Source organism: Schistocerca nitens, chromosome 2 (genome assembly GCF_023898315.1).
Source record: "Schistocerca nitens isolate TAMUIC-IGC-003100 chromosome 2, iqSchNite1.1, whole genome shotgun sequence".
Taxonomy (NCBI): Eukaryota; Metazoa; Arthropoda; class Insecta; order Orthoptera; family Acrididae; genus Schistocerca; species Schistocerca nitens.
The window spans coordinates 722,505,594-722,512,952 of record NC_064615.1 but is presented as its reverse complement, the minus strand read 5'-3'; positions in this window follow the sequence as shown (position 1 = coordinate 722,512,952).

The following is a 7,359-nucleotide window of genomic DNA, read 5'->3' as shown; positions in this document are numbered from 1 at the left end:
TGTATTCAAATCAGCATTTTGAGAGCGTCAAAGCTTCATTTCAGCATGAGAGAGGGGTAAAATCAATAGATGTTATTGAATTGAAAGTTCATCTGTCTCTTGTTTTTAACTGTTGTTAACAAAAGTAACAGATAAAGTGTGGAAGATCTGTGTGGAACTGATGGGGATGGCATTGAAAAATTTCGCCCCGTAATGAACATAAAATGTTTCACATTAATTGGGGGGTGCCTTGCATTTTACAGTCGTGCTATTCGTGATGAAAGCTAACTGCAATTCGGGAAATATTTACTGAGTTTGTACGCGGCTACCACAAATCTTAAACCCCCGAAGAAAATTTTACAGTAGACAAAAAACTGGGATTCTGTGGAAGGTACAGTTTTCGCCAATTTGTACGTATCAAAACAAACAAATATGGGTTTAAAATCCGTGCTTTTGTGGATTCTTAAGTATTTTACCTGTTCAATTTGGAAATATACACTGTGTTGCAACCATAGGATTGTACCAACTGCGCAATAAAATTTTTGATATTATTTTGTGACTGTGTGACAGTCAGGTCGAAATGTGAAAGCAGACAACTGGTTTACTAGTATTGGATTGATAATAGAGCTATGAAGGGAGAATTTTTCTTTTGTTGGCACGATGAAGAAAAACAGGTGCGAGATTTCTCTAGTTTGCTATCAGCAAAGGAAGGGCTGCTCATGGTTCCTTTTTTGGCTTTCACAAGACTGAACTCTAGTTTTCTCTGAACCCAAAAGGGTAAGTGTGTGATCCTGGCATCACGTTTGTATGAAGATAATTCGATAGATGCTGACCCTGGAGATAAATGGAAGCCATCCATTGTAAATTTTACAACAGCGTCAAGTATGGTATTTTCACAATGAATAAGTTGAATGCTTTGTACAATGCTACAAGAAATGTGCGCCATTGGTCCATGGTCACATTTCTGTAATGATCAATACGGTTGGAAACTATGCAAAGTGATTTATTGTGTCAGAAGGAAAAGGTTACTACTGAAGCAGCTGTCATATACATTATTGTTTTCTTCGCTGTATTCTGCAGAACTACTCAAATTTTGCACAAAGAACTTTAGCACTATGGCATATCTATAAAGAACTCTGAAGAGAGTAAGTGAAAAGGTTTCCTCCTCAAATTCCAACTATCTCGTAAATTATTATCTGCACAAAAAAATGTTATTAGGAGTTTCGATAGAACTCTTGGTGTTCTGTTCATAACTTTCCTCAGAACTGTTGTATGAATTTACTTTTTGCAAAAATTGACAAAGAATGTTGTCGATATGAAAATTTTTTCGAGTATTGTTGTTTTCTTTGCTAAATTCTGCAGAACTATTGAAATTTTGAACAAAGCACTCCAGAACAATGGCACATCTAACAAGAACTATGAAAAAATGTATATATCTCGAAAAAGGTGCTAACTTCACACAACTCATTATAATTTTGTAGAGAAATATTCACTGAACATAGAGTCCAAATTTCAGAGCAACATGTTTAGTGGATTTAGAAAAAAGCAAATAAACAATTTTTTCAGCCTTCAGTTGCAAGGTAATTTTACTCGTTTACCTAGGTTTCGATTCCAGTAATGGAATCTTCTTCAGAACCTATAAATTAAACCACATACGGACATATATTACTCACTAAAATGCATTATCTGTCTAATGATTGAATATTAAAGAAATTGTGATACTTACAAAAAAAAAAAAATTAAATTATTTTGTGAGCCAAACACTGGCCATGTCACAGATTAAAAATTGAAACAATAAAGACGCATAATCATAAGATTATGTCAGTCAAAATTAAAACCATTAAGGCGAACGTAGACGGAGCTACGCCGGCCAGAAATCAGGACCACACGAAAGCGGCTCGAAAACTAGGCGTTGTGAGCAGTTACGCGGCGAGGCTCGGCCGCGGCCAAGCGCATGCGCAAGCGCGAGCGCAGGGGCGAGAGACAAACTGTCTCAAAATTACTTAGAACAAATATACATATAAACAAAATGTGACAAAGCCGTCCTACAATTGGACAAACCTATCTATTGGTATAGCAACATTAAACAATTTACCTGAGAACAAACTACAAAGCCAAGGTATAATTTTTTTTTTTTTTTTTTCGTAAATATTATAGTAAGAGGGCGTAGCCCCGCGACAGTAACTAAAAATTATTGTCAAAACCATGCGTGCTCAGCATAAAATGTCTAACATAAAAACGCCTTAGCAACTATGTGTCATTACCAAGCATATAACGAAAAACACACATGTACATTCGCATTATAATAAAGGGACAAAGCAGATAGGGAAACAGCATCGGCCATTCGAGGCGGACTGTTGGTCAACTCCACTGGAGTAAAGGTTGAAATCCTTCGAAATAACTTCTATTTTTTAATTGCAGCTGATCATTAAGTAAGTTGTCTCTATCAATACTAAGATGTTTAAAAATTTGCAATTCTTCGAGGGTATCTAGCCTACATCCCTTTACTTCATTATACAACAGCTCTGCGTTTTTAGAGGCTTGGGAGCATGCGCCTTTTGGACCAGATGTTCAGCAAATGTAGATCCTCGAGTTCCATCACCGCTTTTTGTCGGCAGATGCTCTTTAAACCTAACAGACAGGGCCCTTCCTGTCTGGCCAATGTAATAATTAGGACATTCAGCACACGTGACTTTATACACACCTGACAGCGATGATTTATCATTACCTTTATCCAGGGAATGAACTAAGTTCTTTTTGAGGTTGTTGGTGGTAGAGTATGAAACTTTACCCCCTAGGTTTTTTAATAAACGACCTACCTTATAGGATGTTACCTATAAAGGGAACTGATATGTATTTCGTTGCCTAGTGTTGATTGTGAGTATCTGAACTGGAAAGGGTGGTAGTCTTCTTTCGTGTTTTTTTTTTTTTATTGAACAACTGTCTCACTATACTGGGATTATATCCATTATTCTGAGCGATGTTTTCGAGGACTTTTAATTCGTTCTGTAAGTTGACTGGCGAAAGTGGAATGGAAAGAGCTCGATGGATACTCGAGTGAAAAAAGGCCATTTTTTGGGCCTGAGGATGGGTGGAATCAGCTGGGATGATGATGTCTGAATAGGTTGCTTTCCGAAAAATTTTGAAATCTATTTTGTTGCCAATAATGGATAGAGTCAGATCGAGATAGTCTAAGGTCCTATCAGCTGTCTGATTTTCTTGCGTGAAACTGATTTTTTCATGTAGGTTATTGAAAGTGGTAAATAACAGTTCTAACTCTTCATGGGAACCTTCAAACACAAACAGCAAGTCATCTACATATCTCGCATAGAATATTATATTATTTGCCAAATCTGGATAATTCCGAAAAAACATCTGCTCCATTGAGTTTATAAAAATATCTGACATGATACCAGCTAACGGGCTGCCCATAGCTAGACCACAGGGTTGCGAATATATTTTATTATTGAAAGAGAAATAATTGTACTTGAGGGTGGTGCGTAACAGAACCATTAATTCATCGATCTGTTATTTCGAAGGATTTCAACCGTTACTCCAGTGGAGTTGACCAACAGTCCGCCTCGAATGGCCGATGCTGTTTCCCTATCTGCTTTGTCCCTTTATTATAATGCGAATGTACATGTGTGTTTTTCGTTATATGCTTGGTAATGACACATAGTTGCTAAGGCGTTTTTATGTTAGACATTTTATGCTGAGCACGCATGGTTTTGACAATAATTTTTAGTTACTGTCGCGGGGCTAGTTTGTTCTCAGGTAAATTGTTTAATGTTGCTATACCAATAGATAGGTTTGTCCAATTGTAGGACGGCTTTGTCACATTTTGTTTATATGTATATTTGTTCTAAGTAATTTTGAGACAGTTTGTCTCTCGCCCCTGCGCTCGCGCATGCGCTTGGCCGCGGCCGAGCCTCGCCGCGTAACTGCTCACAACGCCTAGTTTTCGAGCCGCTTTCGTGTGGTCCTGATTTCTGGCCGGCGTAGCTCCGTCTACGTTCGCCTTAATGGTTTTAATTTTGACTGACATAATCTTATGATTATGCGTCTTTATTGTTTCAATTTTTAATCTGTGACATGGCCAGTGTTTGGCTCACAAAATAATTTAATTTTTTTTTGTAAGTATCACAATTTCTTTAATATTCAATCATTAGACAGATAATGCATTTTAGTGAGTAATATATGTCCGTATGTGGTTTAATTTATAGGTTCTGAAGAAGATTCCATTACTGGAATTGAAACCTAGGTAAACGAGTAAAATTACCTTGCAACTGAAGGCTGAAAAAATTGTTTATTTGCTGTACATTTCACAGTTGCTGACACGCTGCAATATGTTAAAGATATATAAATTTAGAAAAAAGGTTCCTTCTATTTGCTAAAATTAACATTGAGGAGATGGATCATTCCGGCTCGTCTACCCTTAAAATATTTACACCACCTATAAACTCTTGTCTTACTCATAGTAAATTCGCCAAAAGCCAGGCAACATTTCGAATGCAGTGCTGCATTTTAATCCATTTTTCACGCAAAATTTAATGCAAAACTTTTGACCCATATTTTCTGAAAGTAAAAATTTGCTGAGCAGTCAAAAACCCACAAGAAAATCTGAAAATCAGATGTATGAAGCCCCAAAATTAAAAAAAAATATACACTGCTGGCCATCGTAAATGCAACACCCTGAAGGAAGCATCCGAATCAAGTGAAATTTACACCATGGGTTTGCAGCGATGAGATATGCAACTGATTAGAATTTCAGCGCAGACGCACTTCACGCGCGCCTGTGGCGCCACCTCATAGCGCCATTTAAGGCTTGGCGATTTCGACGAGTGTACGTTCGGCACGTGTGTTTACCTTGTGGTTGTTTCACAAGACGATCAGTTATGCCTCGTAGACAACAGCGAACATCTTTTGATCAAGTATCCGAGTTCGACAGAGGAAGGATAGTGGCTTACCGAGATTGTGGATTATCATACAGAGAAATCGCTAGTCGTGTTGGACGAAACCAAACAACTGTAATGCGGATATGTGACCGTTGGATGCAGGAGGGTACGACGGACCGACGTGGTCGATCGCATTCACCTCGGTGCACCACTGCACGTGCTGATAGGCAAATTGTGCGCATGGCAGTGACGGATCGCTCACTGACAGCCCGAACCATAGCACAGCACATTACGTCTGTAACGCAATATCCAGTGTCTGCGCGTACCATTCGACGCCGTTTACAGCAGAGTGGTCTGTCCGCAAGACGTCCATTGCTTCGTCTACCATTGACGCAGAACCACAGACGTCTCCGTCGCCAATGGTGTGATGACAGACGGATGTGGACGGCAGAATGGAATGACGTTGTCTTTACTGACGAGGCACGCTTCTGTCTGCAGCACCACGATGGTCGGATTCGAGTGTGGAGACACCGTGGAGAGAGGATGCTGGACAGCTGCATTATGCACCGCCACACTGGTCTTGCACCGGGTATTATGGTATGGGGGCGGTATTGGATATTACTCTCGCACGCCTCTAGTACGCATTGCCGGTACTTTAAATAGCCGGCGCTACATATCAGAGGTGCTGGAGCCAGTTGTCCTTCCTTACCTTCATGGCTCGGCCACAGCCATATTTCAACAGGATAATGCGCGACCACACGTGGCACGCATTGTCCAAAGGTTCTTCGTCAATAACCAGATTGAATTGCTTCCCTGGCCGGCTCGCTCTACGGATCTTTCGCCGATAGTAAACATGTGGTCCATGGTTGCTCAACGAGTGACCCAGATTACATCCCCAGCTGCCACACCAGATGATCTTTGGCAACGTGTGGAAGCTGCTTGGGCTGCTGTACCCCAGGAACACATCCAACGTCTCTTTGACTCAATGCCGAGACGTGTGGCAGTGGTGATCTCCAACAATGGCGGCTACTCTGGCTACAGATTCTGTCAGGAACCACATGTCACAGACGTCTGTAAACGTAATCATTTGATACTTGGTCAACATGTTATCTACAAAATAAATCTTGTTGTGCTACCTCTTGTCTTTCTTGGTGTTGCATTTACGGTGGCCAGCAGTGTATATATATGTATCCTGTTACTTTTTGATCATACCTCACATGTTATTGTTGGATTGGAATATAGGGCAAGGTAAGGCGTTTCTTAGTGCACTTCTTGACATCTGGAAAAACGGGAAGTTTGATGGGTTTCAGCGCTGAAGTGCAGAACACATTATGGTGAAATTATTTTGCACACGCAGTACAGCTGAAATGCACAACTGCATTTTGTGAGTCTGTATATACAAGGTTCTCAAAAATTGTGTCACAAAATTTTAACCCTGGATAGTTGATGCCAGAAGGAACCAAAATTACTAATGTTGTGTAGGTCGACAATGCACCATTTTTAAACTGTGGAAACTTGGCGCCATGCGCTTCGATTGGCCATAGGATCACCCTGTTGCCGTTTGTCGGTTGACAGGCAGTGCTATGGTTGTCGGTTCACAGTTACAAATGTCCCTCACCCCATCACGCCCCAACGTGATACGCACACGTGTCGAACAGGTCTTGCTGTTTGTCTCCACATCACGTCAAAGGCATTCATACATAAGCTTCGCTTCAGAGCACACACACATCACCTGCGACTTAGTCATACAGTAAGAATGGCGGCACAGTATTAATTTGAAGAACAACAAGATATGGTTTTTGTTTATGGGATAGCTGATGGTAATGCACATGAAGCTCAAAGGTTGTATGAGGAACGGTACCCAGCAAGACGCCACCTACGCCTGAAACATTTACCGGCGACTATGCGAATCACGCTCATTAGCGGGACATCATGGTGATGCTGCATTTGAAGAGACTGCTCTCGAGCACTTTGAGGAAGCACTTACAACAAGTACTCCTGTGGTTGGACTTGACATGAGGGTAACTTGTCGGTTAGGCTGGTGTTACACTATCAAATTTCTTTGTGAAAGATTTGATCAAATATTCTGTCAAATATATTTGACAAAGATCTTTGACGTAGCGCTAGAAGAGGTATTACACTGTCATCATATTTTTCATCAAAGTTCAAGATGGCTGACAACAACAACTTGTTACTAAGTGCAGCAGTTGCATGTACCATAATTGCACTGTGTGCACATGGGGAAGAGAAGTGGGGGGGAAAGAACGGAAACATACCTGGGTGAAGCCGTGGGTTTTACGATGACGCGATAAAAGCATTCAACAAAACTTGTTACGTGCGCTTATAGTGGAGGACATCAAGTCATACATCAATTACTTAAGAATGGATGAGCATACATTTCTGTATGTGCTCAATGAAGTGTATCCTCATATCACAAAGCACAATATTCACTTAAGAACTGCTACATCTGCAGAAGACAGGCTCA